Here is a 23762-nt window from a genome sequence, read left to right as displayed (position 1 = left end):
CATGGCTGTGATGATTTGTTCTGTACCTTTGCAGTTTGATTGTCTTAGGAAATAAATACACAAATTTTAAAATGAGGGGAGCTCTACATTGCTATATCTTGTAGGGCAGAGAGCAAACCCAGGGTGCTCAAGGGTGCAATCCTCCAAAAAACGTTAAAAATTGCAGGTCTTAAAACCCGGTTCCATTCCTTTTTAGTCTTGTAGGTGCCACTAAATAAAAATGTAGAAGTTTTTTTATTTGTTTGCTTGTTTGTTTTTTTGTTTTTTTTGTTTTTTCCCAGGGGAATGAAGAGAAATGCAGTCTAGGGGATAGTTATCCACTACAATAACAATTTATGCTGTTCCAAGGAGATTTCCATTTTCTGGACACACATGAACTTCTCCAGGGGAGAAATCCAAGGGGAGGAATTGGGCATCTGCAGACCTCAGCATCAGTCACTTCCAGCTTTGGTCTCATTTCCTCCATAGCACCAGTGTCAGGAGAAAAATAGATTCAAACCACTGGCTTTTCCAGCCTCAGCCAGATCTTTCTGCTGCTTTCAAGGGGCTTTGAGTCAGACCGTGCTTCGCCACATCAGCAAAGCTAAAGTTTGACAGAATTGACACTTCATGCGATCAGAAAATATCTGCAGAGCTAGCGATGACTAAGAAAGTCTTCCTGGCCCCTTGCCTTGCCGGGCAGGAGCAAGAAACCCCGAGCTCTGTGCTGTGAAGATGAGAAGAGATGGGCACATTTGCATGGTCAGTGTTTTTATTTTGCCAGGCTTTTACTGAGTGGTCTTGAACTGTCACCTCCAACAAGGAGCACCACAACCCTGCACTGGATGGAGCAGAGTGGGCTTGCTTTGCCACGGGGCTGGCTCTGCTTTGCAACTCAGCCATGGAGGCAAGGAAATCTTGCCTGGCTCCTGAGTTTCCTGAGTCATTTTATTTCAGTGTCATGAGGGACAATAAAACAGGACCCAAACCACAGCCCAGCACTCTCTCCAGAAACACTGGGCTCTGCTCACCCTTGGCTGGGGGCCCAGGGAGTCTGGACACTTCTGTCCTGGGTTGAAACAGCCCTTTCTTAACTTGTTACTGGCAGCCCCCTGAAAACTCAGAAACCATGAGTCAAAATAATGGGCAAATTCCTCCAACTAGCTGTTTTTCATTAAATAAAAAAAAAAAAAAAAAAAGAAAAAGAAAACAGGATTACATGGTGATTTGCATCTTCTGGTTGCTCCCCACAGCTGGCACGTGCGCCCCTTGACTTGCATGGGAAGCCTGTTCTCATCCCAGCCCACCTGAGCTCAAACGATATGAGTGGAAAATGTGAGGTCTGCTTAAGGATGGAGGGGACGGGTGAGGAACACCCTTTCCTGGAAGGGGACACACCAGACTGTTTTGGACTGTTTTGCTATATTGCACAGTTCCCTCTACAGGTTGCAGCAAGAAACACTGGGCACCCTGGGGATGACTGATGTGGTGGGAAAGAAATGCAAATAAAGGCAATAAAAAGTTAGTGGCTGGCTGAGGAAGGGGCTTTGATGCTGACTGAGAGGAGGTTTGCTCAGCTGGTGCTTTAGTTCCAGGTTGACTTGGAGAAATCCCTACCAAAGCTTTAGTTTTGGTTTCAGGATTATAGCCTCGCTGTTTTTTATAGGTCAGACTGGATGCTGACCAGGGCATGATGATCATTTAAATGTAGCAATCAATGGTACTACCATAACACAGAGAATCATTATTACGTTTATCAGAAATAATAACAATAGAAATAATCTCTGAGGCTTATGGCCACCACTGCAGAACAATTAATGGGTGGCAATCAGTTAAATCCCTTTGCACCTATTTCCCTCCTGCAGGCAGACTCGCACTTTCTTGAGGAATTTGAAGGATGCACCAGCAAAAGACTTGAGAAAACACAACACCATCAAGGAGGTGTGAATCTTTCCACCCTGTGCTTGATGGGGCGCTTTAGTTGCCACCTCCCTGGTCACCTCAAGCTTCAGCAAAGGCTGTAAACTTGACTGATGACAGCAGCTGGCAAAATTCAGCCCACCCAAGAAAAAGAGGCACCTTTGCGAACGGAGAGGTCAACATGAGGCAGGCATCTGGTTCTCCAAGGGCAACTAACTCTCCTTGGCCCCACTGAAAATCCCAGTTTTGGTGGGCAGCAAACAGCTGAGGCTGCTCATAGCACTGGTTTCCACCAAACCTTATCATGGATGAACAGAGAAGGTTGTGCTTCATCTGTCACCAAGGCATATATTGCATTTTTAGACTGGGCAAGTTGCTTAATGGACTTAACCAGCACAGAGTGTGCAGTCATAGGTTTGCCTGTGTATTACTGCCAGCATTCCATAAGACGAAGGACACCCCTCCTTCAGCCTGGTACTCAGCATCCTTCCATGGAGCTAACCTCATCAAGTACATATTTCTTAGCATGAAAAGTTCTCTCTTATGGCTTTAGGGGTCTTTAGCATAACACAAATTTTATTATTTCCCCTCCTCAAAGGAAAAATAGATTTAATCATACTTTGGCTAAAAGCAGGTGGAAACTAAAAAGAAATTCTTCCGAAAAACATCCTAACACCAGCAAACAGGAATTGGTTGTACTGCAGCATGAAATATCTGGTTTCCTAGTGATTTTGGCAAGTGAACAGACACTTAGTCTAAACAGTAATCATCCCTTGAAAAAGAGGGTCAGCGGAAATTTTTTGAGTACTTCTTTCCACCTCTCTGCCCCCCAGCTTTATGTTCTGGGCTGCTTCCTAGTGTCTACAGTGGTCAGTTCATGGGGAGGTTAAGGGAGGAGAGCTCTGTCCCCTTTCCCATCCATCCAGTTCTCCACCAACAAACCCCAGTTGAGAGATGTCCCACTCCAAGTCTACGTCCAGAGTGGTATGTTCAAGAATCCGCTGCTGCACTCTTATCACCCATAAATTTGTCTATTCTTGAGTCCAGCTGTACCCTGTAACCCCCACGACAGCTGGCACCGGCTTGCACCGGTCAGTCATTTTTCTTGTGTGCGAAATCCAGCCCGGTCCTTATCTGCAATTTGCTAAACCTCCTCCTGACCGTCAAACCCTGGCAGCAACCAGCCCAGCGCTGGCGGCGGCATTGGGAGCCAGCTCGCCCCACTACAAAGGGCTCCTCTCTCTGCAAGAGTGACCACAGCCTGTTTAGAGAGGCCCTGCGAATTTTATACCGCAAATAATCACAGCGATACCCTAACTTTGAAAAGAAATCCACAAAGTATATTTCGCGATGGCATTTCTTTGATTGTTCTTAATTGCGTTTGACTCGCCGGTGCAGACTCCAAATTAATGAGCTCTTATAATGCCACGGAGCCTGGATTATAAACTTAGACAGCAACCGAAACAGTCATGATAATGAGCCACACGACGGTGACTCTTTTCCCTCTCGGCTCTCCCTTTTCTTCTCACCTCCCTCCTGACTTGCAGCAGGAGTAGGGCTGTCTGCTTGCCTTGCTGTGATGGATTTCAATTCCCTCAACCCTCCCCAGCCTTTGCTTTCAAAAGCCTAACGTTTGGGAGGAGTTATTAAAGAAGAAAAACAGGCTGGCTCCCACTTGCCGCCTCTTGCCTTGCACTTTGATGGCAGCCATTTTGGGCAGGGATCGTCCTCTGGGTGTGTTTGTATTACTCCTGGCACGCTGCAGCCCTTGCCTGGGATGGGACAGAAGCAATTAAACACAATCAATAATGCCTATCCTGAACTTTAAAGCACACTTTATTCCTGCAGCGCAGGACGACACGGTACACACTGATAATCCCTCACAGCTGTTGCACAGTCTTTCTTTTTTTTTTTTTTCTTTCTTTTTTTTTTCTTGCCTGTTAAAATCTGAAGCTGGACAACACCACGCGTTGGCCGAGAGCAGAGCCGAGCCACAGGAAGGTGATGGGTGCCATCAGCAGCTGAGGAGCAGCCCCGAGCTCCCAAGCCCTGCACCTCCCACCACTGCTGGAAGCACCAGCTGATAGCGATGTAGAAAGCTGCATAATTTGCAAATCCTTTTTTTTTCTTTTCTTTTCTTTTTGCCCAGGAGCTGAGTCACAAAGTGCCACTGTCACCTCACAGAGAAGACGTGTGCTCAAGCCCTCTTGGGAAAGGGGGCTGAGGAAGCTCCTGTCCCCCATGAACCTCTGGGCTGGTGTCTTCATTTGTGCTGTGCACCAGGGAACCCTGTTTTTTTTCTGGGCACCGTACAGCACCTCACACAAGCCTGGTTTGCAACCAGCAATCTCGCATGCAACAGGCATAAAATAGCAATTCCTGGAGCCCTCCTTCCAATTGCTTTCCCTGGAAGTCAGCCTGGCTGCCAGGACCTTTCTTATCTATCTTGGACGAGCACTGCCTTTCAGATGAGCTTGTCATCCCTGTCCTCAGAGTTTTTAATCTCTGCCTGGTTTGAAGGAAAGTCGGAACAGTATCGTAGACAAAGGGAAACACCCTGGGTTTGGTTTTCTTTATTGTCTGAACCCCGTAAACAGGTTCCAGACACAAATAATTATTTGTAAGTCACGTTTCTCTATCTCAGAGGAACCATTTCTGTTCTGCAACCTTTTGCTGAGGCAGCAAAATCAGAAAAAACAGCCTGAAGGGGAGAAGCAAACATCCCAAGCTCCTCTTCCTAACCCAGAGAAAGCTCTGAGTGAGAACAGCTGCTCAGCAGAAGTCTCTCTGAACAAGAGTGGTTTAAATTACTAGGATTCTGGCTAATTAAAAGACTATAAAGACATAATTAAAAGAACTGAGACCAAGCTATATTAAATTAGTCCGCCAGCCGCCTTTCGAGCCATCGCAGAAGGATGCAGATGGTTGTTTGCACCTCACGAATCCAAAGCACCTCTTTGCCCTGAAAGCAGTGCCCAGAGCAAGAGCTGGTGATGGGGTGGACCTGCTGGGGAAGGGGCTGCCAGGGCAAGGAGAGCCCCAGGGCAATCTCCCCCCACCGCCAGCCAGAGGAGGGAGAAAGGGGATTTGCCCTGGCACAAGGTCTGTCTCCCAGGAAGGTGAGAAATGGGGAGGTGGTTCAGATCCCAGGACAATATTTTCCCTCTCACATCATTGCTCTCCCGCGCTCCTCCAAGGACAGTATTTGTGGTGGGCATGGGACATCCTCAATTAAAGCACCCTGCTGCTTTCAAATGAGCTCTGAGGCGCTGCCAGCCCTGGGGCCTATCCACAGCTCCATGACACCTTGGGGACGTCTGGCAAGACAGTGGCATCCCAGGGAGACCACTGAGGAGTACAATCAAAGGGAGCTGTGGGGGCAGAAAAAGGGGGGGTAGGGAGGAGAAATAAAAAGAGGAGAAGACAGACCAAAAGAGAGTGACACACAAAAAAAGAGGAAAAAGAGAGAAAGTAAGAAAAATGGAAAGAGAAAGCAAGCAAGCAAGAAAGAAAGATAAAAAAAGTAAAAGGAAGATAAAAAGATTAAGAAAAGTACAGAGGAAAAGAAAGTGAAAAGAAAGAGGAAAAGGAAAAAGAAAAGGAAAAGGACAAAATAAAAAGGAAGAGAAAGAGAAAGAGAAAGAAAGAGAAAGAGAAAGAGAAAGAGAAAGAGAAAGAGAAAGAGAAAGAAGGAAAGCAAGAGAGAAAAAGCAAGACAAGAAAAAAAAAAAAGAGAGGAAGAAAAGTAAATAAGTGGAGAGAAAGAGGAAGAGAAAGAAATAGCAACGGAGATATGGATGCTTCCAGCTGTTCAGATACAACAATGCCACCCCTCCACAGCTGTGCTTTCCACATCCGTCCCGCCAGGCTGCAGCCCTACATGGCACATGGAGAGCCCCAGGTGCACGGGGACCATCTGCCCCACAGACAGACCTTCCGGGCCAAGGCATGTTTGCTGGGGTTGCCAACATCCCTTTGCATGCAGAGCAAGAGGCCCAGGTGAGGTCAGGCAGCTGAGGACCACTCCGATCCACCTGCAAAAGGCCTGGTCTGGCCATGAGATTTGCTGCACCCAGATGAGGACTGTCTACAGAACACAAGAATGCTAAAACTTTCTTCAAGTGAAAAAAATACTACTATGTGGTGGCAGATGTGGACAGAGCTGACTTAGAGCTCTTGCTCACAGCTGCTGAAGAGGCTCTCGATAGCTGCAGCTGCTCATGCACCCTGTTTTGCCGGCTGATGGAAAGTCCAAAACTTCCAAAAGCCTCTTTTCATTGTGTCCTGGAAGCTAAAAGTTGGGAGATTTTCCATGAATAGAGAATTTTAAAAATCCTGCTTGGAGACAAAAGAAGTCCTTTTGAGTTTGAGCACCATTTGGAAAAAATTCCACAAAGAAATCCTGAAGCAAAATATATTGTGAAGTGGAAAGCTGTGTTGACCTGAAAGATTCAAAGCGTTTAATTGAAAAGAAGTTAGAATCAGGCTGGTTTGAGTTTGGGGATGCTTCTTCCAGAGGGGGGAAAAAAAAAGTAATTCCATAGCAGTTTGGCTGCTTTGTTTTAGTAAATAATATTTATTATTTTTTAAATTTTAAAAAGGAAAAAAAGAAGAAAGGCAAAATAAAAGTGGTTGGGCAAAATATGCGCAGAATCCAAAGTAACTAAGAAAAGGACTTCTTTGTCTCACATGCTTGTCTCCCTGCTGAAGCCTGAAAGCAGAGACTGTGCAAACCCACTGTGATGGGGAATTTACATAACTTTGTGCCCCAGACACCAAAATTGGGATGGCACCAGCATAAACTTGTCCCACACAGGGATGGATCTGTGGGCTCCACTCCCTCAAGCTTCTGCATGGTGTGCTTATTCAGAGAAATGATTGTTTTTAAGGAAAAAAGCTTCCTCCTCCCACACTACACTATAAAAGTGAATGATCAGTAATTCAGACACTGTTGTGGCTATAAACCATTGCGCTAGAAGTCATGCTAGTACCAGCCCTGACAAGGAGAGCAAGTGATGAGCAGCTTGTGTTATCTAGTTAATGGGAGCAGAGAAAATGCTCGTAAAGCCCAAAAGAAGAGTTTGTGCAAAAAGAAGGGCATCTCAATTCTTACTAGCCACGAGAGAATCCAGCACCACCCACCAGAAGAAGGTGCTTTTGGGGTCTACATCTCGTTGGACACCAGCGAATTCAAACTACATGACAGACATTGGCAGGAAAGCAGTCTTCGGTGTGACTCCTGCTGAACTTAGAAAAGCCCTGAGAATGATAATGACTGGGTTTCTGGGACCACTGGGAAGGGATGTGATTGAATTTCCTGGGTATACCCATAGTCTGTGATGACAGTTGATACTCTTGATACATAGCAGCTGCCAACATTTACTGACTTCGGTGGTTACTACTTTGTTTTGTAATTAAATAGTAGTTTCACTGGTACGATTCTTCAACACAGGGGTTAAAAAAGCAACCATATGTGAAAGCCACATGGTGAGTCCATGGCATCTTCTTCAGCTGAGCTTGAAGGTCAGCTTGGTGGCACACCATGAGCTTCACAGCTGGTTATATCACACCTCAGGGCCTATGGCTGCACCCACACCCCAGAGCAGGACAGTGGGAGGATGTAGCTTTTGAACCTGTCAGCTTCTAATTTTTCCCAATGCCCTTAATTCTATTATACAAGACAAGGAGCAGTCACTCATCCCTCAGGACTTCTCTAGACTTCTCTTGTATGTCTCCGTGGTCATTTCTTTTCCAAACTGAAGACTCTCCCCTTACAGACCTTCAGCCAAGCTTGTTATTTTCTATAGTTTTTTTCCAAACATCCTATTTCCCTTTGGTGTTGCGGGACTAAAATGACACATAACACTGACAACAACATCCTAAGGTCCCTTCCAACTGAATCACCCATCCAATGAACCTATGAAAACATTTGTACCAGTATGTACTATGTGCACCAGAGACATTTGTAGCAGCATAATGACATTTTCTGCTTTGTCCTCCACTTCTTCATGATTCCCAATGTTTGATTTGATTCACAGCGACAGAGATTGTGGCTTGATGCAAACGTCCTGAAAGGCACCCCATGGTATGGCCTGAGAAGGCTTAGGGCATGGATACGTGCCCTTTTCTAGAGCCAGCTGGACCAGCTGAGATGACTTTACCCAGCCCCCTGGCACGGACCACCTTCTCTCTGGTAGCAGTGCTGCTCACGCTATGGAGCCCTCACTTGGGTCAGTCTGAAGGAGCCACTTTTAAAATGGTAGGTCTTTGCTAATGCAGCTTTTTAAGCAGGAAGAGTAAGAGGGTGGAAGTTGCCAGTGGTGGCAGTGGAGGATCCCTGTGTTGCACTGCTGCTTTATCCAACCTGGAAGGACAGTTGGCAAAGCAGCGGGTGAAGCGTTGGGTAGGTTTAGACAAGACATTAGGAAACAATTCTTCACAGAAAGAGTGGTCAGACACTGGAACAGGCTGCCCAGGGAGGTGGTTGAGTCACCATCCCTGAATGTGTTTAAGAGTCATTTAGATGCAGTGCTGGGGGATATGGTGTAGGGGAGAACTTTGTAGAGTTGGTTAGACTTGATGATCCCAAGGGTCTTTCCCAACCTGAATGATTCTATGATTCTAAGCCTTTGGAAGTGGAGGCAAAAGCTGGTTTCCATAAGGAGCATAATAATGTGGACAAGCAGCCAGGACTAGGGCAGTGTCCCCAGGATCTGCACACCTACCCCAAGTGTTGCCTTCTTCATTGGGGTCAGGGTGAGTCCCATCCCCAGGGTATGCAATCAACATGCAGATGGCCTCAGCTACAAATGGGCCGGGAGCACAAGCTGAACTTCCCCCAGACTAATAATCAACCACCAACTTGAAAGGAAACCCCACCTGTCCTCCCCTCCCTGACTTCGTCTGAGAGCAGAGGCACCAATGCGCTCTCAAAGAGGCTGCATTTGTGGTATTTTTGACCCAGCTGGAAGAAGGATGAGCCATAAATCTCACTCGACAGCCTAATCTCATTATATTTCCCAGCTCAGTTTCCAGGCCAAAGGGGTTTGGCTAAGCATCAGAGAAGCATCTGAACTCTCAGATGCCGCTCCAAACCAACCTCCTAAATCTTCCGATGGTCACCCATCGACAGGAGCGATCTCCGCTTGTTGTCACTAGCTGTGTACTAGCAGTGGTGTACTAAGACACACAGGCACAACACACGTAGTCACACACATGGTCATCAGTACCAGCCCTCCATAAAGGTGTGACAAACCACCACCTGAAGAGGAAGTATTGATGGGATCGGTCATAGAAAGGCATGAACTGACTGTTGCTAAAAGGCCAAGAAGCAGATCATCTCTTTGTGAATCTGCTGAAGCGACTAATAGACCACCAGCAAGCAGCAGAGGCACCCACCAAATGCCAGCCTTGATAGAAATCTGCTGGGGTTCCTGAGGAATTCACAGGAGGCCTGTGCAGAAGAAGCAAATGGCAGCAGGAAATCCTGGATTGCTCATAAGATCGCACACTTCTGTCAAAGTGAGATGGAGACCACCACTGCAAAGCCAGGGTAGGGCTGGCTTTTCATGTGTCTCTGTCCTGGTGGTCTGAAGAACAAAGAGGAAGCCAGGAGGGCTAGCAGACCTTGGGAACAGAAGGAAACTGCTGCTGTAAAGATGAGCCAAGCCCTCTCCGTCAGCCTGGGAACCGGGGAAGAAAGCTGGGTGGGGAGTGGTGGTTTTACTTCTCAGCACTTTGTGCAGATGCTGCCTTGGCGTTACGGTTCACGTAGGATTGCAGCAACCCCCTCTCAGCAAGGAACAGACTCCAAAGCTTCCTAGAAAAGCTCAGGCTACGCTCCGCTGTAATTTTTGCCAGAAGTTTTGCCTTTCATCTCTTTGGGATGCGGCAGCAGGAACAGGGCAAGAAGCTCCCGTTACCTCTGGAGTAATTGACCCTTACTCCCCAGCAAGATATAAGTCAAGGAGGGATTCAGCCTCTTTGGGTTGCATTTTTCTGCTGTTAGGAGCTGTGCTTCAGCCCACGGTGGTGTTCCTGGAGCCAGCTGGCCTGCTTCTGCATATCGAGATTGCATGGACCAGCAGAGCCTGGGCATGGACAAAGACTTCAGTCTAGACTTGCCCAAACAGGAGGGCCAGCTGGCTCATCCCAGACCAGCCATGTAGCCTTTGCATAGACCACATGGATGATGGGATGACTAGCACAGCACTACTGTCACCTACTCTCTCCCCTCAGGAGCACTGTCCTAGAGAGGACAACCTCCCTGAGTCAAACCAGGCATCCAGACCCCCAAACCCACAGCTCTGGGACCTCTTCACCAAGAGGCTGCTGGTCCCGGACAACCAACAGAGGATTTCAAGTAGAAAGAAGAATCTGTGTTTTTCTTGAGGAGGGAGAGCAGCTCGGAGCTTAAGAAACTATTTTGTAAGTCATGCAGGAGAGCTGAGCCGCCTTAAGGACACCGCTGATTTTTCTGTATATGCAATCAACTTCTCCCATCTCACCAGCATCTGGACGGCTCCTCTATTCCCTAAGAACAGACGTTTCCCAGGAAATCTCAGCCCTCCAACTTTTAAATCAATTCTAAACATTATTACCAAACACTTCCCATAAATCATCCTCTGGGCTTTTGTGGCAGGGTTTCCTTTTTCCTCTTCATATTCAAGTTATTACTGGCTCTGTTGGGCACTTGGACTCCCGTTCTGGGCTCTTCTCTTCTGGGTTGATTTGTGTAACCGTTTGGCTTCTCAGGGAAGCTGCTTTGTAACAGGGGTCTTTGGGGGCTGCGGGGAACATAAACGTGATGAGATTCTTATATATATATTTTGCATCAGCGTAACTCCCTTGGGTACACTTTGTACCACGTAAACCCAGCCCTGAGACTGCAGACTCTACAAAGTGGGGCTTATTAAAGTAGCCAGAAAAGAGTGCTGAGCTTGATCCACCTCAGACACTAAACACACCACGTTTAGTCATTTCACTCGCTGGAAATATCTCCTCATCCTGTAACGCAGATCCACTTAAATCAACCCTTGAACCAAAGTTCAGGAGAGCGACATCGAGGAAAACAAAAGGAAGAAATCCCCACTTGTAACGTGAGCAGCTGCTACTGGCTTCTAAGATAAATTAGCACTCCATAATACGAGAGGCATGGTGGGTCTCTAACGTCAAAATGCTATCAGGGGACAGCAACCTATGAAAGGTTGTTTTTTTTTTTTCCTTTTGATAAAAACCCCATCGAGTAGCTTCATTAGTATAAAAATTCAAGGTCACCAGACCGCAAGCATTAGCCCTTTACCTATTTTGTCTGATTCCCAGAGGCCATGACCGGGGTTTTCACGCGGCTGAGGTGAGCAGAGGACGGGTGTCCTACGGGAGCTGTGGGCAGCAGAGATTTCCATTTCATTTCCATGTCTTCCAGTGCATGGATGTCTTTCTGAGTGGAGAGGTGACAGGGCAGGAGGTAGGTCCCGTGGCTTGTAGGATGAAAACAAGCGAGCAGGGGGACTTTCATCCTAGCAGAGACCCACTTGCGCCCAGGGGGATGGTAGCAGAAGGGATAATTCTCTTTTTTTTTAAATATGTTTAATGCCTCTCTCAGCTTCAGTGCATCATTCCCGGGGTGAGCCAAGGGGGCCTTCTCCTAAAACCCCGGCAGGGTCTGGTGTCCAGCTGGGGCTCTGAGCAGCTCAGGAGCCGGCAGCAGGAGCAATGTGCCGGCTGCTCCGCCGGGGTCAGCAGGGACACGTCAGGGCTGCAGCTTTGAAAACACCGAGCTGCCAAGTCTCACGCATCAACCGTGGGATGCCGGGCACGGAGAGGTCCCAGGCGGCCGCCCCACCGGCCAGCTGTACCTTGCCCAGCTGGGGGTGGAAGTCGGGGGGCCCTCACTGCTGCGGTGGGAGCGTGCCACTGGCCAGGCTCCCACCACGGACCCCGCGGGGACACTGTGTGCCCCATCTGCTGCAGGAGGCACACGGGAAAATACCAGGGTGGGTAGCACAGGGGAAAGGGGGGACACCGTGGTGGGACTCGCCCGACACGGCAGGGACATCTATCTGCTCTTTAGCTAGTCACCTCCAGTGACGAATCCATCAATCCCTTTAAAAAATAAATAGAGCAAAACCACTAAATTCTCGTTTGTCTGTGCTTCCTCCTTGGCAGCACATGCCATTCCCAGCCCCGAAAAGGCTCCACTGCCAGCTCTGCCCCTAAAACTGCCAGCGAGGGAAGAATTGCTGTTGACACTGGCTGTGTTGTAATTGGCCTTTAGGGTTGACTTCTTTAATTAGATTAACAGACACCGGTGCGTTCCCTCTATGATTTCTTCCTTGGGCTGAGGGCAGAGCTGGGCAGGCACCCCTCTAGGGCACAGTGCCCACTCCCATTGCATGGTGGCTTCTTTGGACCTTCTCCCTACAATCCCACACCTCCTGCCGCCACTGTTCCCCACATCTCTGCAGTCCTCTCCTTTGCACCACCAGAGATGCATGGGACAAAGTGGGGAATGGTGTATCATCTGGGTTTGTCCCCATCATTTGTTATTTCTGGGCTAAAGTAAGCTGGGGAGTTTAAGAGCAGCTCAGAAATGTGGGAAGGGAAAAGAGATGCTGGCGGAAGGGAAGGAGAAAGCAAGAGCCCTCACTGCTCTCCCCCTGCCTGAGGAAATAATTTAATGTGAAGAGTCACCTCAAAGAGTTAAATCAACCAGAGCACATTGTAAAAAGGCATTTTAGCCATTTCCATAGATAATGGTTAGGTCATGTCAAGATGCTGGCTTTCACGATGCTATCAAGCCATCCATAATTTAATGTTTAAAATGCAACCTTAGCAATACAATTAATACTATTTTATTAGCCCACAGAGGCTTCATGTAACTACTTAGAGCCATATAACACCAGCCCATCTCACAGCCCCATATAAATTCCTCCGGTAAGATAAACTTTTAGGTCTGCAGTTGCAGGCACTGAAAATCTGCAGAGCCAGCAGAAAGTAAATGGCTTTCCTGTTTGATAGAGTATCACTTTGGAGGAACGCACCTCTGGCTTCTCTGCAGAGAAATGTGATGGTGCCAAGACCTTGGAGAGGAGGCAAGTACAGGACATACCTCGCGAGCGGTACTAAATCATCTCTTCCTGCTTCCCGCCCTCACTCTCCCTGGGTATCTGAGCTTCTCTCACACCCACACTGGTGTACACACACATACACGGTTTCTCTCTCAGTGCAGGGAGCTGGAACAGGAGCATTTGTGCATGTTGCATCGTTCTCAAACAGAAATCCTCCTGTCTGCCTGCTGATGGGTTCCTGTTACCGAAGTATCCCAAACCAGATGCTCTGCCTTGCCATCCCAGACCCCAGTAAGTTGCCTGTCACCTTAAGCAGCTTAAGTTTAGATACCTGCAGCTTGGATGTCTCCATCTGAGTCAGCCATTCCTGCTCCCTTGATAGGCAATGCAGTAGGAGAAGCAGTTATGGTGCATTACCCTGGAGATATCTCCTTTAGGAAGAGCTGAACCCTGGACACCACTGAGGAGTCTCTGAGGAGCAAGAACAACAGCCTGAGATGCAAACATTTGCCTAAAGGCAGCTGAATCCCACTCAAAAAATCCATTGCTGTCATTTGAAACCCGTGGAGCACATGCACACAGGGACATCACACCTCTGTGATGTCCTCAGTGAGGGTGACCCAGCCAGAGAGCTCACACAACATGCACCTGGTCACACAGAGCATGAAAGGCATGAAATTTACTCTTTCTGACCCATCCCACACCACCCTGCCATGGTACCTGCATGGTACCTCTTCTCTAGTGTGAGATTTTGCCCCTTGGCCCCATCTGGGACCTGGCACAAGGATCGTGCAAAGGGAGAAAACCAGCAATGCTGGCCTGATGGAAAAGCCCTCCAGAGATGACAGCAGGAAGGAGGCTGTAGGAACTGGTGAGGTCCTAGCTTGTACAGTCTTTTTTATGGTTGGGCTTCAGCCAGTTGTGATTCTCTAAACCATATCCCACATTGTCCTGGCTTGGTATCTCAGTGTAACTTAACCCAAGGCAACCCATTTATTTGCCAAGCTTTGAAGTGAACCTGGTTCTTCTGCTAGACGCATGCCCATGGGGCTGCTCCCCCGTGGACATGAGTGCAGAGCCAATTAGGCACATTAGTGTGGCATCAGGCCAGACTAACTGTGCCCTGCTTCTCCTTGGCCCTGTGAGCCTCCCATTGACTTGTGCAAGCTGTGGCCATTTCACCTCCAAGGGTGTTCTCACTGGGTTATCTCAGTGGCATCTGCTAAAACCAAGCTTTCCCATTGCCTGGTAGCTGCACCAGCACCATACAAACCTCACCTGGGGCTGCTGTGCATCAGGTGCTGTGTGCTGCAAAAGTCATCCCTGCTCCGAGGCATTCCAAGACCAATGTCTGAGGTGCTAACAGACTTTCACTGGGGATAAGGAATAGAGAGAGAAGATGGTTTCATCCCAATCAAAGAGGTTGTGGTAGAACTGTGATCTCATGGTCCCCCAGATCCATGGTGACCTCCCCACTGAAACCACCTTATTCTTGTGCCCACTCACTGCAGGGTATACCTCTGGGATTGCTTGCCAACTCCACCAGCAGAATAAAAAGCCACCCCTGGCACTATCATTTCTGTGTGTTTCATATTCTCCATATTTTTCTCCCTTAAACCCCCATCCCATCTTCTGGAAGCAGGTTCATCTCAGCTTTTATGTTGGAAATAATTTCTGAATTTGGCTGTCTGTGGAGAGAAGTTGGGATCTGGAGGCCTTAAAGAGCTCCAAATTCATAGGGAAAATAAAGCATCCTTCCTTCCCCACATGTGCATTAATGATTTGTTAAATGTCAGGGTCTTACAGTGACCCCAGGACTTTGGAGGACGCAGTTCTGAGTGCATCATCCGTGTCTTCCACACACCCCGGCATGCAAAGACACTAGTGTAAAGAAGAAGAAAACTCTCAAATATGTTTCACAATTGCATGTTTTAATAAGTGGAGACACTTATTAAAAAGTAAATGGGTACCCTGCTCCCAAATTTCCTAAGGTTAGGGCCAGCCTGTCTTATTATTCCAGCCTACACTTCCCATGCATTTTAATTCTTTTCTTCACACTAACGCAAACACATACGGTGAAGATAGACCAAGCATCCCAAATCAGTTTAATGAATGTCCTCATCTGAGAGGATTGTTTTTTGTAATGACTGAGAAGAATGAGAAATAGAACTCTCTAGGCTAGCTCCCCAAGAAGCAGCAGGGCCCCAAAGATACGAAAAAAACGGAGCAATTCATCAGAAGCAGCAGGAGAGAAAAGATAATTAGAGTCAGAGATGCAAAGAATGAAAAGCTGAGCATCGAGGGCACTTTAGGGAGAAAATGGAGGGGAGCTGGAAGAGCCACAAGCCCAAATGTGTTGTGTGAGCCATGAGACTCACTAAACACCTGCACAAGAAGGAGAGAGTTCATGCCTCCTGCACGCTGAAAAAAAAAAAAAAAGGCTTAGGGGGAAACGCACCGTTCTCATTTACGGATTTTGTTCATGGAAGAAATCTTCCTCCATTTGTCCCCTTGCTCCATTTTCCATCTTTTTTACTGCCTACATGCAGACACTGTCCCTGGCTGCTCTCGTTTGCAGGGATGCCGGTGTGCATGTTTTCCTTCCATCTCCCCCTCCTCCCCGTTGCTTTTGCCCCCCCCCCCAGCACCAGCAATACCTTCCTCACTGGAGCAGGGAGGTGAATCAGGTCAGGTTGGCCTCATGCTGGGGCCAGGTCTGATCCTGGCACAATGGTGGGCATCCTCCACACCCTCCAAGGGCAGGGTGAGTCACGATGCCCCGCTGGCTGCAGGAGCATGTAGGGAGAGAGTAAGAAAACATCTCTGTTGCGGGATTGATCCCTGTTCGATGTTGAAATCAGGGCATGGAAAGGACAGATGAGAACAGAAAGCAGCCCATGCTAACCTAGCAGTCATGGTGCTGCCCCTGCAAGGAGCAGCAAAGCTCCAGCACCCTTTGAGCTGCAGTACAACCAACCAAGCATGTCCTGCCCTGGAGCACTTGCAGTCTGAAAAGCTGAAGGAGGGAGGGCGACAATCCTTTTCCCCCTTTTTCTCCAAACAGAGACTTCAGGCACCTTTGCTGCACAGAAACCTGAGGGCTCTCGTAGAGGGGATCAGCATCCAGCCCTCTGCCCGCAGGTAGCATGAATGCGGTTTATTGGGCTGATTACATTAACCTGTGCAGTAGTTTGGTGGATAATTTCTTTTTCCTTGTCTTCCTTAAGCTTGTCTTCCTTTAAACACCGGAGCAGTAAATTACAGAGAGCAGTGGGCAGTGCAAGTAGGCTTCCAGTTTTTACATACTGTTCACGCAGATATGCGTTCAGATCCTCATGTAATATAAATGGACTAAAGCTGCTTGAATACGGGTGTTGTAAGTAGGTCTCACTCCTCCCAGGCAGCAGGAGAACATCCTCTGCTCAAGCAGGTGCGGACACACCAGGGTGAACTTTCTGTCCCCAACAAACCAACCACCCATCATTCCTTCTTCCTCACATATTAGGGGGAGCAATGTTTCCCAGTGCATCGATATCAAAGCAATTCCCAAAATCAAGAGTAAAGGCCAGGTTTCAAGGACCAGGCATGAGCACCACCACTTGGGAATTCCTGCACTCTTGATGTTCCTGTCATTCACTTGGATCTCTGCAATGCCAAACCAATGGGATAACATCAAGACGGTTGAGCTGGGTACCTGTCCTCTTCCTTGTCCCTCTTTAGCTTGTGGAGGTGTCAGGTGAAACCTCCTCTTAGAGAAAGGTGCCCTGAGATGCTCCTACACGTGGTGAAAGCCAAATGTGTACTTGGTGTAAAGCAGGAACCCAGATTTGCAGGGACAGGGCTGGGATATTAGGAGGGCTTAGAAACAGAACTTGTGCTGCATAAATCTTTTTTGTATTTTCCCTATCAGCAGAGCGTGTCATATTCAGGTGTTGGCTACACAGATCCTGGACTAGTAGAGAGCAATGGATTATTAGCAACAAGGGAAGAACAAGCAGAAATGTTTGGCACTGACCAGCTGGCCATTTAACATGCAGAACTGGATAATCAATCAACATGAATGATAAATCAGTGCACAGACTATCTCTTGCCATAGAGGAACTATAGCTATTGTAGTAGGATATAGTTCAAGGAAGCCAGACATTACTTTTCCCACTGCTCTGGGACTACTTACATTTATATTGCCAATTGCCTGTGTCCTGCTGTTATAGGGAGAGCGGGATTTCAGGCAGAGAGAATCAAACTCTTGTATTTAACCTCAGATAAACTGACTTGCATGGGAAATGCCCATGTAAGAGAAAAACGTTCCCCAGCGCAGGCTTTAAATCCATTCTCTGTTCTGTTCTGTTTTCTTTTCTTCTGCCTCACTTTGCTGTGAATCCACAGCTGTGGATTTTCAGATTTTTTCACTGTGAATCCACAGCAAAGTGGTGTCCAGTTCTTTCTAGGGAGGACTTCATTTCTCAGTGTCCACTCTCTTTTAACACATGTTTTAGCGTTAACGGAAGCACACTAAGTGGCATTAGGAAGCAGAGCAGGGGAACTGCCCTAGCAGATCGTATCACTAATTGCTTTGCTGCTGGTTCTGTGCTTCCTATTCCTGTGACATTCCTTTGAAGTCAGAGTGGGATGCTCTGACATATCTGGTACATCAGGGAGCACTGAAAGGTTACTGCTTCCTAACTAAATAAGAACAGAGGAATGGTTAATTCTCTTCGTCTGGTATCCATCACGCAGCAGAGGTCAGTGCCGCATATTGGAGAGGAGGCTGAACTGGACACATGATGGGAATTGGCAGCTACAGGATGCTGTACATCCTCTCAAAACCTCTGGAGTAGAAGTGGATGTAGAAAAAAAAAGTCCAGATTTGCTGTCATTCCAGGGATGTGGTTGAGAATGATTCATGGGACACGTACATATGGACTTGCAGGTGCAGATTAGCCAAGCTTTGCACAGGACCCTGGCGAGTACTTGCTGGATAGTGTGTTTGATACAACTAGATTTTTCACTTTGCACTAGCCATCTGTCTCCACGGCTGTCCTGAAGCATCCTACAGAAAGTGTGTGCCACAGCTCCACAGGCCAATCCTGCTGCCGTCACGCTGCTGAAAAGACCTCTCGTAGCATCTCCTTTGATAGATTGGCACTTCCCTCTCCACTTTGTGCGTCAGAACACGGGGCAAACAGACCAAAAAGTGCTTCACACAAGGGAACAGCAGCTGAAACAAAGTATCAGGCTAATTTCCCTTGTTTCTGCGGCAGGTTTTACAATCTATCTGGTACGTCCTGGTGTCAGGGAAAGGTGGCTACGAGGTGCTTTGAAATTTGTTTGGTTATACGCACACTTTGTTCCAGGGTAGGCAGCCTGTGAACACCTAAAACTCACCTCCAGAGGTGAGTTTTAAATTCAGAGGCAGAGACAGATTGCCTCTTTTATTTAAAACGCCATCCCTCATCAGGACAACTCTTGGAGTAACTCCAAAAGGTTCAGACACTTGGTTCAGGTCTGAGTGGGTGTTGTGTGGTCTGGATGTGCACTTGAAGTTAGCCTGGGCTTTTACTGGGTTTTTTACATGTCCTGGTTTTAGCTGGCTTGGAAATGCCCCAGAAATGACAGAGATACTCAGCTCTGCTAACTGAAGCCCACAGCCACCCGCCATAATATAGATGTAGCCAGAGGGAAGCACACGGTGGAAGTTCAGATGAAGCAGATGAAACACCAAAAGGACTTGATCGCTGATTAGAAAGAGGCGTGGCACTTTCTCCACCACCTAGTCATTAAATTAAGATCCGTCCTCCTGCCAGGAGCAGAGTCCCACTCAGCCCAGAGCTATTGGTAGCGATGCAGGACTTGGCACCGATGCAGCCTCTGGCCTCCTCTGTGCGAGAGATCAAACATGACTGCTGCAACTGTCCTCTTGGATCCGCTTTCCTGCTGTGCAGCTGGCACTGAATTGTTTGGGAATGAGCTTCAGTCAGATTTTTGTGACAGTTGTTCCCTTTTTTTTTTTTTTTTTTTTTTTTATAGAAGGTTCCCACATGCTTTTGACAAAAAGGACAGAAGAGCTCTTCACTGGGCAGCGTATATGGGTAAGGCTTGGGCTGTTGCTCCTTTTTTTCTAATTTCCTGTTGACAAACCAATAACATGTTTTAAAATGGATAAGAGCAGACCAGGCCATGGAAAGTTGTAGTTACCCTGAAGAGGGAAGGGTTCAGCTGATCTAAATACACAGTGTCTATTTACAGTTTTGCAGCTGGTGAGAACTTGGCTGTGATTTTCTTAACACAATTAATGTGGGCTCTTTGCATTGCATTTTTTTCTTTTTTTTTTTTTTTTTTTTTCTCTAGAGAAGGTTCCCACTTCATGTTTATCCTCCTGGCTCGTACTGGGAGCAGCTGGGGTGACACGGGGGAAGTTGGTGGAGTTTCTCTCAAAGCACGAAACCTCTCTTCCAGGATCCTCGAGGTCTGTATGGTTGAGAACAAAACTCTCAAGTTCAAAGAGAGCACTTCCCACATATCAGCAAGTTCTCAATAGAAATTAGTAATTTCCCTCCCTCGTTGTAAAAAAAAAGAAATCACCGTGTGATCTTGTCTCTGCAGCTTGATGGGAATGTCTCACTACTTTTTTCCCTGGCTGGTGGAGCAGCAGAGCTCCAGTGTAGGGTAAAGCGCCTGAATTCTGCATTCCTGGAGCCATGTGCTCTGGGACTGCAGAAGATACTGAGAGGGGAGGACGAGCACAAAGCCATCAGGCACCAGAAAATGAATCGTAGCTGGATCAGGGCCAGCCCAGCCACCCACGCGCAGGAAGTGTTTGTTCGTATGTGGTGGAGACTGCAACAAGGTGAAGGATGTGCTGAGCTTAGATCCTCTCGATCGTTTCCCCAAAAAGCCAGCAAAGCACATCAGTCCCAGCATCGGGATGCCCCACCACCACGCAGGAAGGCTGCTGAGATGAAGCCCGTGCCCAGTGTCACGCTGCAGTTTTGCAGGACAGCTCTGTAAGCTTCAGGAAATACGAAATGATATTCGTTCAAAGGTACCAATTGTGGTTGTCCCAGGTATCTCAGAGCCAAGCTACAGCTGGGATCCTCTCCTGGCTGCAGTGAGAAGGGATGGGGCAAGTTATTGAGTTCAAATGTCCTTGGCTGGTTTAAATGAGCAGAGCTCCACTGAATTCAATTAATTCTGGATTATGTCTATCCCCTGAAGAGCCTGTGTCTGTGACAGGACTGAACCTTTCCCAAAATGGGACTTCAGTCATTCAGCTCAGTAGAAGGATTGGACATGCCTCTAATGAGGCAAAGGGTGAGGCAAAGAGCTGTGCGTTGGGCTGTAGGATGCAGATGCACCGACATGTATCCAGGCTCCCACACACAGTATTTACCTAAGATTCACCAAACTCCTTTGGAAACATTGAGGGAATTTGATGGGGATCAAAATGGTACATTTTATAGAAAAGGCTCTAAAATTGTGTATACAGTTTTTCAGAGGCTGATATCCTTTCTGTGGGATTTGAAGGAGCACCTTATGAGCTCTAAGAGAGTCACGTCCTGACCGTGACATTCTGTAGCTTGGCTTGAAAATGCTACGGTGAGTTTACTAATCCCAAATAGATCTGGTACATCTTTTCCTCCATTATCTAGTAGGATTCATTGATAAAGTCCCCAATGAACCACATACAACCTGCACTTATTAATATTCCTATCAACGTGCACATCGATCTGTTCTCTTCCAGCCAGAGGAGCTGGTTTTTCCCTCACATACCACCACGTTGTTCAGACTGGCTTCCACACCACAGAAATACTGTTTCTCATTTCCCACTAGACACTTTGGAGTCCAAAATTCTCTCCCGCAGCCTGATCCCACCGGGTGCTGCACAGGGGGGGTGCTGGGGTACCTCAGCATCCTGCAGGAGCTGCCGTGTGAGAGCGGGGTCCCAGCCCCACTCCTGGTGCGGGGGGAGATGTGCTGACCTGATTCACCACCCTGATTTGCATCTGCGGTGTTAAGGGAAAACGCTGTATCCTATTAAATTAACAAACTAGCACATTCCATCAGCCGGTTCTCATGCCCTGGAGGCATCCTCTGGAGGTTTCCGCGACATGCCAATGAAACATTCAAACTACAAGACAGCCCAGTCACTTCCCATCCATTTTTTATGGTACCATGGAAACAAAGAGCGCCTGGCAATTCCTTCTTTCAGCTTTCAATAAATCACTCCACAACTGTAAGAGGTACATGCCTTCAATGCCCCTGTGTTTTGCTTGGCTCCCCTGGGCTAGGCAGCCTTCTGCCCCCTTTGCCATCTATCCTCTACCCTCCATCACCTTGCAGCCTCTATTGCCCAAATAGCCAAAAGGTTTTGGGAGCAGACCAGCTTCTCTCGTTGTGTTTGCAGACTCTGCCGGGGCTCTGCGTTTCTGGAAGGCATCCTGTACATGTGCTGGGCTGATGCGAAGCCAGAGCTTTAGATGGGAAGATGGTTTTGCAACAGCTTCGCCAGCCAGAGCGGAGACTGAGGGCAACGGGACAGACTCAGCGACTCCACTGCTGCAAAAGTCACCTTTTGTCCTGCCCCTGGGAATGCTCCCTCGCCCATTTCTGGGCTTTGGTGTGTCCATCAGAGCAGACTTTTCCCTTTGCCCATCTTAAAGCCTCCCGCTTCTCACAGTCAGTGTCTGCCTGCACGTGTGTGTGCAACCTCTTCTCTTCTGCTCCAGGTACCACCTTCCTGCAGAGGTCAGGGATGCGTGGGCTTGTTGTAGGTACCAACATGTGAGCAGTCACAGCATCTGTCCTGGAGAAGAACAAGCTTCTCAGCTTTCCCTATGGCACAGCAGGGAGCAGTTGAACAATTCCAGCTCAGGGGTCAATGCTTGTGTGTTTGGCCCAGTTAAAGTTTGACCACCCGCTACGCGAGCGTCTCACTACATGGGCTGTCTCTGAGGGACTTGCAAGAAAGGTTTCCAATGGAAAACTCAGAAAAAGGACACAGAGTGGAAAAAGAAAAGCCAGACCTATGCTTTCCTGCCCCTCATGGCCTCCTGGGAGAGCTGAAATCTACGGCTCCCTGCACCCAACAGGTAGGGAACCCTCTTAAGTGATATTCGAGGTTGTTGCCTCAATATTAAGCCAGTTGTGTGGCTGGCTCCAAATTGCAACTGCAGCATCAGAAAGTCAGAGTTGACCCAGGTGTCTCTAAGGGAGAAAACTGGAGGTGGAAGAGGACTGTGACTTCCCCAATATGCACTGCTGTTCAGGCAGAAAGTTGCCCATGACTTTAGCATTGGTGTGTCCCACAGGTGTCTGGAAGACGGAACCATGTGTGCACGGTTGCTGGATGGGCTTTATCCTGGTCTGTGCTTAATTCCCCAATTTTCAGTGGCGTTTAGAGTAAGGACCTCAGCTTGGACCACGGTCAAGAGATGAATGGGACCTTCAATTTGAAGCCAAAACTGTTGGAAAACATTGTTAAAGCATTTCTGTGTGTATAGATTCTCGGCTAGACTGTCTGGCTACTGCCCAACGCTGATCAGCTCTCACCTGCTGGAAATTGCTGGATATCGGTGTAATCCAAAGTAGTAGAAGTCAAAGGCAGAAAAAAACCCAACCCAAACCTGCCTTTGATTTAAGAGAGCTTTGGATCAGGGCCTTCATTGTTTCACTTCAGCATTCACTGGGGGTGAAACCACATCCCACAAACCCGAAGAGGCATGGGGAAGGCAGTGGGTGTTGTGTGAGGCTGTCCTGGCTCTGCTTGTCTGAGGGGCAGCCACGTTCCCAGAGAGCAGGGCTCAAAATAAATGAACATTGTGTTAAGAAGCTGATGAAGCAGTGAATAGGTCACATTTCCATTTGCAGAAGATCTTGCTGGGACGGTCCCACCAAGCAAAATATCTTCAAGCAGCAAGTCTCACACCCCCATCCTGCAACCTCACCTGCTCCAAGGGGTGCATCCCATGGGATCAGGACTGGCATGTCAGTGGCTCTGCATTAACCCCTTCGCTTCTTGTCTTGTCTGGGCACATTTCTGTCCTGATGACTTAAATTAACGTCCCATTACATTGCTTTCATCAACAAATTGCCAGAATCTGTTGGGCGCCCTTGGCAAGGTGGGATTTGTGCCTTTGCCAGATGGGCCTGGCACACACAACAGCAGTGAGCTGCTCATGGGCACTGGCTTTATTAAACATTTACGGCTTCAGCTTCTCTCTCACAGCTAATAATAAAAAGGATCATTTAAGTTTATTCTGACACAAATGAAGAGATTTAGATTCATTGGGAAGCTGCTTAGTGGTGTTTTTTAAATTCTTAGGGCCTGTTTACCAGCAAGAAGATGCACTGCTTATAACTTGGTGTTTTTTAAATTCTTAGGGCCTGTTTATCAGCAAGAAGACACACTGCTTATAACATTAAAGTGCTGGTATGGTGGGTGTAGTTCTCTCTGCTGGCCCCGAGCAGGCTCCTTCTCCAAGGTGTGGGCACAGGGTTTGGGGACAGCCCTGCTCATCACAACCCTCTTGCTCTGCTCGGACACATGGTCATTCCTTCCGGCAAGCCCATGGCTTCTTCAAGCTGCCTCTCTCCTAACCCAGAACAAAACGGACTTTTTAATGAAAATGCAACCGAAAATAGATTATTTTTTGTTAATTTGGTTAATGGCTTGCAAGAACAGCTTGGCTTCCTTGACGTTTTATTTTGCCGTGTCTAGAAGGGAAGAAAAAGTTTTGGCTTCCATCAGAAATTTTCATATGGGGGGAGAAAAACCCCAAAAGCATTTGTTAAACA

This window comes from Calidris pugnax, unplaced genomic scaffold (genome assembly GCF_001431845.1).
Source record: "Calidris pugnax isolate Ruff unplaced genomic scaffold, ASM143184v1 scaffold54, whole genome shotgun sequence".
In the NCBI taxonomy this organism is placed as follows: Eukaryota; Metazoa; Chordata; class Aves; order Charadriiformes; family Scolopacidae; genus Calidris; species Calidris pugnax.
Note: the sequence above shows the minus strand (reverse complement) of the source record.